This window comes from Camellia sinensis, unplaced genomic scaffold, assembly GCF_055761805.1.
Source record: "Camellia sinensis isolate YWXY unplaced genomic scaffold, ASM5576180v1 Unanchor2, whole genome shotgun sequence".
Taxonomy (NCBI): Eukaryota; Viridiplantae; Streptophyta; class Magnoliopsida; order Ericales; family Theaceae; genus Camellia; species Camellia sinensis.
The window spans coordinates 10,279,861-10,291,182 of record NW_028129079.1 but is presented as its reverse complement, the minus strand read 5'-3'; the positions used below and the strand labels follow the sequence as shown (position 1 = coordinate 10,291,182).

Here is an 11,322-nt window from a genome sequence, read left to right as displayed (position 1 = left end):
CCTATCTCTCTGTCTCTGTCTATCTTCTCTTTCCCTCTCTTACTCATCACTCTTCTCTGTCTGTCTGTCTCTCCCTTTCTCTATATGTCTCTGTCTCTCTCTCACTCATCACTCTTCTCTGTCTGTCCGTCTCTCTCTTTCTCTCTATGTCTCTGTCTCTCTTCTCTTTCTCTTTCTCATTCATCACTCTTCTCTGTCCGTCTGTCTATCTCTCTCTCTCTCTTTTTCTCTGTGTCTCTCGTCTATCTCTATTCTTTCTATCTCTTTCATTTATCTTCTCTCTCTGTCTTTCTTCTTTGTCTCTTCTTTTTTTCTCTCTCGCTTTCTCGCTCATCTCTTTCTGTCTCTCTCTCGTTTATCTCTTTTCGCTCTTTTTTTTCTCTTTCTCTGTCTCTCTCTTTGTCTATATCTTTTCACCAATTTTTTCATCTTTTTCTCTCTCTTTTCTTTCTCTCTCTAATTTATCACTCTTCTCTCTCTGTCTGTCTATTTGTCTCTCTCTCTCTGTGTCTCTCATTCATCTATCTCTTCTCTCATCTCTTTTTTTTTCTCTCTCTCTCTATGTGTCTCTCACTCATCTCTCTCTCTCTCTCGCCATTCATCTCCTCTACCACCTTCACTACTACTACAAACGCCATTTCACTACCACCACTACTACCACGTCGCCATTTCACCTCTATGACTACCATTACTACTACCATCGCTACCACTCCACTACCACCCCTACCACTATTGCCACTACTACTACTACTACAATTACCTCTCTTTCACCCCTGCTACTCCATCTACTCTACTACTACCACAACTTCACCACTAATCTCCTTTGCCATCACCACCACCACCACCACCACCACCATCATCTCTTATCCACCACCTTCACCACTACTGTCGGTTCCTCTTCTCTACCACAAAATATTACATCTCTTCTCTCTCTCTCACTCATCACTCTTCTCTGTCTGTCAGTATTTGTCTTTGTCTTTGTCTCTTTCTCTCTTTGTCTCTCGCTCATCTCTCTTCTCTCTATCTCTCTCATCTCTCTATCTCTCTTCTCTCTTGCTCATTTATCTTCTCTCTATCTCTCTCTCCGTCTCTCTCGCTCATCTTCCTTCTCTCTTCGTCTCTATCTTTTTCTATGTCTTTCTCTCGATCATCTCTTTTCGCTCTCTTTCTCTCTTTCTTTGTCTATCTCTCGCTCATCTCTTGTTTCTCTCTATTTTTCTATATATCTCTCTCTATCTGTTTCTCTCTCTGTCTCTCTGTCTCTCTCTATATCTCTTTGTCTCTTTGTCTCTCTCTCACTTATCACTATTCTCTCTCTCTATCTCTCTTCTCTATCTGTCTCTCACTCATCTCTTTCCCACCACCCATCTTCTCTACCACATTCACCACTACTGCAAATGCCATTCCATTATTACCACTACTACCACTGCAAATGCCACATTGATCACAAAAAATTAACTTTATTTTAATGGAAAATATTATCCCTACTTCTACCAAATAAAAAAAAATAATAATTTTTTATTTATTAAAATAAATATGAAACAAATAAATTTTCAACCTTACTAAATGAAAAAATAAAAATAAAAATTCATTAACTATAAAAAAAATTATTTTAATAAAAAATTATTTTTTTAGCAATGACATCCTCTATTACAAAAAAAAAAAGTCATTTTATTATTTAAATATTTATTTATAATGAAAATAAAAAAAAATCCAAAAAAATTTTCATTCTCCCTCTTGCCTTTTCCATTCCCGCTCGGTTCCCCCACCCCAAACCCAAAATCCCCAATCTCAAAAATCCCTAATCCCTTCCCCCCCATTCCCGCCCGGGTTTTCCCCCACCCCAAACCCAAAATTCCCAATCTCTTCAACCAGTGCAGTGAAGCAACTTCACACCCAACCTCTCAATCCATCGCGCCTGGTTCTTCAAGCTGAACAAAATGAGCAGTAGTAGTAGAAAAGCCAAGAACATGAACAACAATCCCATTTACAAAAACCCTAACTCCCCAATCGAATCCAGAATCAAAGACTTACTCTCTCGAATGACCTTGTCCGAGAAGATAGGCCAGATCACTCAAATCGATCAACCAGTGCAGTGAAGCAACTTCACACCCAACCTCTCAATCCATTCGAGACCTCTCCGTCTCTCTCCCTCACTCATCACTCTTAATAGAAAATATTTTTCATTAAAATATTATCCTTACTTTTACCAAATAAAAAAAAATAATAATAATTTTTCATTCATTAAATATTCATTTATGATGAAAATAATTATTTATTTATTTATTATTTAAATAAAAATTATTATTATGAGTATTATTTTTCCCAATCCCGCCCGCTCGTTCCCCCCTTTTTTTTCCTTTCCCGCGAAACACCCCCCACCCCCAAATCCCCAATCTCGCTCGTTCCCCCCTTTTCTTCCTTTCCAGCGAAACACCCACCCCCCCCCCAAATCTCTTAGAACCAAAAACCTAATTTCTACCAAATATTTCTCTCTCTCGCGACTGTGAATGAAGGAATCCAGACATCGACGACCATAGTCGGAGTCCTTAGCTTCTCTATCGATAGCCATTACCAGCAAACGAAGTTCGATCCCTCTCTATCTCTCTCTCTCTCTCTATGTCAATCTTCTTTCATCTTTTGTCTCTTGATTTCGATCTCAATCTGTCACGCAATCACGATCGATTTCAAGACCTTGTGTTCTCTTAATTGATTGATCCTCAATCTCTCACTTTCGGCGTGAATCAGCCTCCGGCATAAAGAAGACAATGGCGTGAATCACTCTCTGGCGTCTCAGCTCTTCAGTGTCGATCTCCTCTTCGGCGTTGATCTCCTTGAATAACATCTCATATGATCTAAGGTAATTCGAACTAGGTGATTTTTTTTTTTTTAACAAAATCAGTTAATAGACTAAGGTTTCTTAATCTGAGAATATGATAAATAAATTTTTGACTCTCTTTTTTATTTATGTTTTATTTTACTGCTCTTTGGGGGTGAAAATTGGGATTGTGATATTATTTTTTGCCTTTATCAATAGCAAAATTGGGAAGTGGCCATGATACTATTCTCTCTCTGTTATTTCCCTCTAATGGAACATATTGCTGTGCAAACACAATTTTTTGTGTTAACCTTACCATTTTTTAGTGAACCAATTCTTACCCATTATACACCTTCAGGTTGCATCTTGGTGGGACTATGGTTATCAAACAACTGCTATGGCTTACCGTACTGTCATTGTTGACAATAATACTTGGAATAACACGCATTCCCTCACATCAAGGAACCTGATTATCTGGTAAGTAGTTATTTTTGTCAGTTTAATTTCTGATAGGAATTTGTGGTATTCCAATTGATGATACTATGTTGCCACACCAACTAATGATCTTTGAATTTGTTTGAGATGTACAAATCAGTAAATAGAAATTCACTGCATATAGTGGAATACTATGTATTATGCTACAAGTCATGCTTACATAACAAATATTTATACAATTGTGCACCAAGCTGGATTAAAATAATTCGTTATTTAAACTATTTGGGGTCAGTCATAAATATATTGGTTCCCCATCCAGCTCTACCCAGGACGATAACTTCAGTCAAACTGCACCTAGTAAAATTTTCTATCTATTTCAATTATTGTTAATTTTGATCTTCTTCCCTACCATTAGCTGCCTTCTTTGGAGCAGTTGTCAGCAAGGTTTCAAGTTATGGAATTGGCTTTGCTTAATGGTTGTGGTCATTGTGCAATGATATTGGGAGCATCAGTCAATGTGTGAGGGGAATCAGAAACTAAATGCATGAGATTTTTTCAAGCGCATTTTTAACACCAAAAAACTTATTGATAAGTATGTTATGATCCAATTTATCAAAATTTGAATGTTTGTAATGGTTTTAATCAATGTTGTGCACCTAAGAACATGTTTTCTAGATGTTATTGAATTTTAGGTTGGTTTTAAGGCTTAAAAAGTGGAGAATTTCGTCTAGTAGGGAATTGCACTAGCTAGAGTATTTAGAAATGCTAGTAGAATAGATTAGATAATTCATAAAAATATAGTAATTGTAAGTCAATATTTGTTGTTACAATGGTAATACAAGTAATATGACAACACTAGTGGCTCTTAATTTTTTGAATTAGTAGATTACCATTTAAAATTCATAGTTTTGATTTTAAATCAATAAGTTAGTAATATAGATTAATGAAATTAGGATTTTCAATTAAAGAATATGAAAATGAAGCATTTAAAAAAAGGAAAATAATTTAAAATAAAAGAATAATTTGAGTGTTAATGTTTAAGGAAGAATAAGAGATTTTAAGTTTAGAGTTTTACTTTTAAACATTTTTAATGTCTTAACAGAGGTAAAATTGAATATCGTACCATAACAGTGATGTAATGGCTTGTAATCTGCAGTTGCGTGCAGCTTTGACTTTTTTTGTTATGGAGCTCCAAAATCCCTTTATGTAACAGCTATTACATAATGTAGTGGCCGTTTTTTAAACTCATGGTTGTCAGTCTTGATTGCACAGAGCCAAAGCTTTCTGGTTAATCCTGGTTGATGGCTTCAAGTTTAATATATAATGTCATGAGAACTAATTTGTTTACATTAGAAACACCTTGCATTGTATCCTCTTGTTTAGAGATTGAAAAACTTGGGCAAGTGATTGAATGTTTCCTCTTGGTTAAGTCTAAGCTTTGTTATATGTCTTTTCTCTTTTGGTGGTAATAAAAGCTTACTTACCAAAAAAACAAAAAAAGAATGTTACAGATTACTTGACAAAAGCTATGATATGGATAAATTAAAACATAGAAAATGATACATTGTTTATTTTTCAGATTTAAAAATTCAAGTATTGTCATGTTGACAAAAATTCAAAACCTATTGCATATTTTTGCGTGTCATTTGTTATTCTCCAATCATGAAACACTAAGTTCTTTGTTTTGTTTAGACATGCATGTCTATTACTTATTATTTTTTTTATACATGATTAGGTTCATGTATGCCTGTGCTTAGTTATATCTTATCTTTTATGGATTTGTTTTATCTTAGCATCTTTTGTTTTAGTATGGCTGAAAAAATATGATATATATATATATATATTGTACCTGTATCTGCGCCTGCGTCTGCACCTGCACCTGCTGCTGCTCCTACCTCTACAGTTACTGCCATGTGAGTATTTTTCTTCTTTGGTTAACTTGTGAAGACTGAAGAGCATGATTTTTTTTTGTCTGTTTATTTAATTTGGACAATACTGGTTACCTTTGTCTATGGTTTTGTTTTCTCCTTTTTCATATTTTACAAATTCTTGGAAATCTTCAATTGTAGATTTATATGCATTAAGATGTTGGGTAATTGTCTAATTGATGATGTTTCTATTGATTGGGTAAACAAGTACAATAAGTTTGAAGCCTAAACAAAGCTGTGGGAAGGACAACAACTAAGGAGCCTTTTTGATATGACTCGTGCCCGTATTTATCTTGATTATAAGTTAGTATGATGTTGGTCACTAATAATTTTATTTTATTTTTGCCACTGAACCTGTAGAATCCTATAATGTGATGATCACATTATGATCTGCACTGAAATCAAGGAGCTCCTCTAGCCCTAATATCTGTCTGGGAAGGCATTGATTCTCAAAGTGCTACATGGAGGACCTGGGGTAATGAGAGATAATTAATGAAGATCCAATTCTGCAGTGTAGGTGAACACTGATAAACTTTAATATTACATCAGGTATCCAGGTACACGGCCAATGGCAGCGAATAGTCTACTTTGTTTCTGAACTTTAATCGGTACTCTCTCTCTCCTCTCTCTCTCTCTCTCTTGCTCGCTCGCTCTATTTCTTTCGAATTTTACTGCTTGTAGAGGCAATGTAATTTGGTAATTTGGATTCAGTTGAGCATTGTAGTATAACACTGAAGTTTCTCTAAAACTTTTGGATTAATCTGTATTCAATTATTTAATCAATTATGTATAAAGTTCATCTGGGTCCAGCTGAAGAGGCTGCTTACTGTTTTTTGGCATGCCTTCAATCTGGACTGAAATGTGGTGATTTTCTAGACAACCTGAGATAGATTTGAAGTTTTGGGTTTGTACAGCTAAAATTGGATTGTTCCTACTTTCATGGAGATTGTTCTGGTTGGAAGAAGCTGACATTAAGAAAATTCTGCCTGTTCTTCTTTTTTTACAACTTATTTTGGTTCTTGCAGGAAAATTCGGCGCACGAATGTTGTACAATTCATAGGCACATGCACATGAACTCCAAACCTGTGCATTTTGACTGGTACTTCCAGTGAAATTTTTATTTGTATAATGCTATATGCTATTCTTAGGTGATAATATGTATCACCATAAGGTATATTATGTTGATGGAAAGGACTATTAATCTGAATTGGAATAAATCCAAAATGTGACTATTGTTCCAGCATTATGGTCTATTATAAGTAATAACCTTGTGTGAAATTCTAAGTGATAATTCATCTTTGCTATGAGGAAAATAATCACTTTTTGATGATCCTGTTTCTTCTTCTTCTTCTTCTTCTTCTATATCCATTTCTCTTTCTATTTGATCATTTCTTTCTGATTTTTTAATTTTAGCTCTTTGTTTTTCATCAAACACAATGGAAAGAATGATAATAGATCTTGTCCAGATTGGTTTGAGGTTGGAATGTCAGTTGTAAATATTCCAAAGTTTTTTCTTTTTTCGTTCTTTCCATTTTTCCTTTATTCTCGCGGAAACCAAACACTGAGTGACTGACACGTGTTATTTGGTGGTGGGATCAGGAGAGAAGAAGAGCATAAACCCGGAGCTATGGCAAGCGTGCGCCGGTCCTCTGGTGAACTTGCTGGCCGCTGGGACCCATGTCGTCTACTTCCCACAAGGCCACAGCGAACAGGTTTGCTGTTATATATATAGACATACATGTACAAAAACAAACACACACACACACACACACACACACACACACACACACACACATACTACCATATATTATTCTTGCTATCATGCGCCATATGGTTAATCTTCAAAGCTAATTTTCCAAGATGTTTAGGGCTTGGGGTTTCATTTATTTTGTGCTGGCGTTGAATTTTGCTTCAACTAGTTTGTTGCCTAAAATGTGGAATTAACAATGCCAATGGTGAAAGTGACAATCATCAGTTTTAAATACTTGGTAATCAATATGAAGCAATATCATAATGCCTATTGGTGCATTTTTTAGAGGTATTTTGGGTGTAAAGTACAAAATTAATGATCACCCTTGATAAAGTAGTTTGGCACCTTTCTTTTTTTAGCTCATTCCAAGTTCTTGATTGTTTTTGGGTGAATTAAGTTCTTGATTGTTCTTTCACTGGAATCTATACTCTGTTTTTTGAATCTGTAACTCTGTCACATATGTATCTGATTTGATTGATTTCTGAATCTATCACCCTGTCATATAGGTAGATAACTAAATTAGTTTTTTTATTTTTTTATTATTTTCTTCCAGGATGATAATAGGAAGTGGGTATGCACACTTCAGGATCTATTTGTTTACTTTGCTGCATGTCAGTCAAATAATGTTTTCCAGAAGCATCTTCACTTCCTAGTTACCAAATGCAAGATCTCTCCTGTCCGATTTTTGTCGAAGCTTTTCACTGAAGAAGGTTTTGATCATGGCATCCTCTTCAATTATTTGTTTTGTCGCATTTGTTTTGTTTTGTTTCTTTGGTTATAAACAACACTTTTATCTAAGTCCTTAAAATTGACAGGGAATAGCACAATCTGGAGTAATTTTCTTGAGGAACTTCTGAGCTTGATGGTTCAACAAAAGAGGCTCATGCTATCAGACAGAAAAGTTCTGCCTTCATTTTTAACGTCTTTGCTTGGCTCTTCGTGCCATAGCCTTTAGTGCCTCAGACAATTGGACAAAGGTTTTCACCTTTTTGTTATGTTTCTGTTCTCTCTCTCTTGCTATATATATATATATGTATGTATATCCACATATCCAAGATTTGTATATTTATATATTTGTTCTTGTTTCAGCTGCTGAACAAAAAAATGCTTGAAGAGAGAAAGAACAAGAGAGAGAGAGAGAGAGAGAGTTGTGTTTTTGTTTTTGCTTTTGTTTTTCTTGCCTTCTGTTTCTTTTAAGAGGTTAAATGTGGTGTTCATTTCTATTTCTCTCTCTCTCTCTCAATACCTTTCATGTTTTTAGTACAAAGTCCAGTTCAATTTTGTTTAGATCAGAGATTAGTTCATTTTTATTTTGTCAACTATAGAATGCCCTAGATAGTCAATGTCCCTTTTTAAGAATGAGGCATGCTTTGCAAGATGAGCGAAAAAGAGGGAGGGGGGGGGAGAAATGAGGGAAGGCAATCCTTATCAGAGGCAAATTTAAACTCAATAGGGTGCAAAGACAATGGCAAACTAGTTCAGCAGGGTATAAAGATGGCCAATAGAAGGATTATAAGGTGTTCACCAACCTTGTGGTTGAGGAATCATCCCTTTGTCAGCTAGATTGTGGACCCAGCTCCTATCTCCTTCTCAAAAGAAGTAGATTGACAGAGATATAAAAACTTCACATCTGAATTGCCATAATGGAAAGCATGTGGAGAATTGGATTTCAACCATTCACATGAACAGTGCTTGAGCACCTGACAGAATGTTGGGTAAGGTGAGAGGACATAGCTGAAGGTGAGATATGCTTATGGAACTTTTTTCAGATTCTCACATTTGAATTCTGCTTTGGCATAACTTTTTTCAGTGTAAGTTTACAGAGAAAATAATAATATTATTACATTAACCCTGACAGCTCACCCACAGAGTTAGATTACACAATTGAATATATGAAGGAAAACTGCTAATAGAAGCAATTGAATGTTTTGCTTGGGTATGTTGCTAATATTACCTTTCTGTTATATTTACCTTTTGTGTTTACAAAGGTTGAAATTCTGTTATGTTTCAAAGTAAGCAAAATTGAGTTCAATATACTACTATTACTACATAATCAACAAATATTGAAGGAAAACTGCTCTTTTGGTTTTGATTGTTCAATCAATTTGATAGAGTGGTCTTTTTCACTGGTTTAGTTTTTAAATTATTAAAACTAAATTGACACTTTCCAAATTTAATTTATTCTAGTTCTTGTGAAGCAGGTGCTGAATGCTGGCAAAAATAAGCTTAAATCAATGGATGAGGTCAAATCTCTTTTGAGCTTACGTGCATTGATCTTGAATGGTAGGATCCATCTTGACCAACTGCATCACCTCAGTTTTTAATTTCTGATGTATATAGTAATTTTGTTGGTTGGAAAATTACAATTTTGAATTTCCTTATTTCCGCTAATGAATCCCCCTTTGTGCAGATTAACTTGTGCATGAAGGTCTTAAATACATGTTTCAAGATAAAGGCCTTGTAACTATGAGTTGTGAAGTCTTTAACTCAGTGTATTATGTTACATGGACACTTCTAAACATATGGCTGGAGTAAGGATATGGGCTGTGTGTCCGACATGTCCAGTCAAAACTGGGCCCAACAAGCATGTTTAGTTATGCAAATTTACTGTGTAATTAATTGATAGACCTCCCTTATTATGTTTCTTTGTGACATGATTGCTTTAGAGCAAGTGAAGTGCCATCTTGAAGAAAAGTCACCATTCCACCTTAGGAAATAAAACACGAATACTAAGAAATTGTTTTTTATTTTTTCATTTTCTGTTGCTTTTACACTGTCTTACATAAAGTCAGTATTCTGCCTTGAGAAATAAGAGAAACATGCCAAGAAATTTGGGAGTTTAGATGTATAATATCCACACTTGATAGGGGGACTTGAGTCTATGTAACATGACTTAGTGTATATAACATCACTTCAGATTTGGTGATATTTTAATTAATTTTAATTAATTTTACTGTGTGCTTCTTGGCTTATCAGGTATGGTCTGCTCAAATTATTGTTATCGCTGTGGTAATGTAGCTTCAATATTGAGCTTCAATGAGAATATGGTACTGCCACTAAACTTTTCACTCTTTTAACTTGGTTGTGGCTTTTTGGCTCATTTATATAGATTTGATTAATTGAATTTTCTATGGGTGATGTGTTTTACCCCTTTGTCTGTTAGGAGAGAGAGGTAAAGTTCTTCACTGAAACAGAGGAAAACAACCAGATGAGAGGCCCCAGAAGATATGAAGTTCTTATGAGTGAGGATTTGTTTGCTTCATTACCCTGTACTATTGTTTGAAGTTTGATGCACTGCTGTTTTCATTGTGGGCGGGAGAGAAAGAAGATATGGACGGATGTTTTCCTTATAGGATCCTTGAAAAAGATTACATGAATATTTTTAATTTTGTTTTCAAACTTAGTTTATTTATTATTTTAATAAACATCAATTATTAGTTCTTAATAATTGTTTATGACAGGAATTTTTAATAACCATATAAAATTAGCACAATTTTTAAAATAAAAAAAATAAAAATACAGGCTATGGCGGCGTTTTTGAACGTCACTATATCCCTACCCAACTGTTAGATTTTTAAAATGCATAAATGTCTTTAATGGCGTTTTCAAAACGTCGCTAAAGTCATAGTGACGTCGCAGTATAATAGGGTAGGATATTTGTACCTATAGCGGCGTTTTTAAAACGCCGCTAAAAATTGATTTTCCAGCAGTGAAATGTTATTAATCACACTTAAATGATGTGATGTAAATATTTTTAATCACACTTAAAAGGTGTGATCTAAATGTTATTAATCACACTTAAAAAGTGTGATTAAAAATGATCATTTTTAATCACACTTTCAAAGATCACACTTAAAAGGTGTGATCAACATATTTTTAATCACACTTAAAAGGTGTGATCTAAAGTTTTTAATCACACTTAAAAGGTGTGAATTAAAGTTTTTAATCACACTTAAAAGGTGTGATCTAAATATTTTTAACCACACTTAAAAGGTGTGATCTAAATATTTTTAATCACACTTAAAAGGTGTGATCTAAATGTTTTTAACCACACTTAAAAGGTGTGATCTAAATATTATTAATCACACTTAAAAGGTGTGATGAAAGCATTTTTTAATGACACTTAAAAAGTGTGATTAAAAATGATCATTTTTAATCACACTCCTAAAGACCACACTTTAATAAAACTTAAAAGGTGTGATTAAAAAACATACATCACACTAAAAAAGTGTGATCTTTATCTATATTTGTAGTAGTGGTTCATCAAGAAACCACTATACCTTAACGATATATTTGGAAATTAAATAAAAAAGGAAATTTAATAGAAAAGTAAATTGAATAAAAATGAAAGTTGAATAAAAAAAAATGGAAGTTCAATCCAGAAACCACTA

At 34.3% G+C, this 11,322-nt stretch overlaps 1 long non-coding RNA gene across 2 annotated transcripts; it reads left to right on the top strand.

Annotated features, from left to right (window-relative positions):
- The first annotated feature begins 7,463 nt into the window (after nucleotides 1-7,463).
- LOC145815406 (uncharacterized) lies at nucleotides 7,464-10,284 on the top strand. Of its 2 annotated transcripts, XR_014358335.1 has the most exons (5): nucleotides 7,464-7,641; nucleotides 7,747-7,908; nucleotides 9,133-9,214; nucleotides 9,908-9,978; nucleotides 10,095-10,284. It is a non-coding gene; the product is annotated as an uncharacterized LOC145815406 (long non-coding RNA). The 2 variants fall into 2 exon arrangements; XR_014358333.1 differs by lacking the exons at nucleotides 9,908-9,978; nucleotides 10,095-10,284 and having other exon boundaries at nucleotides 7,470-7,641; nucleotides 9,133-9,836.
- Nucleotides 10,285-11,322: the final 1,038 nt, after the last annotated feature.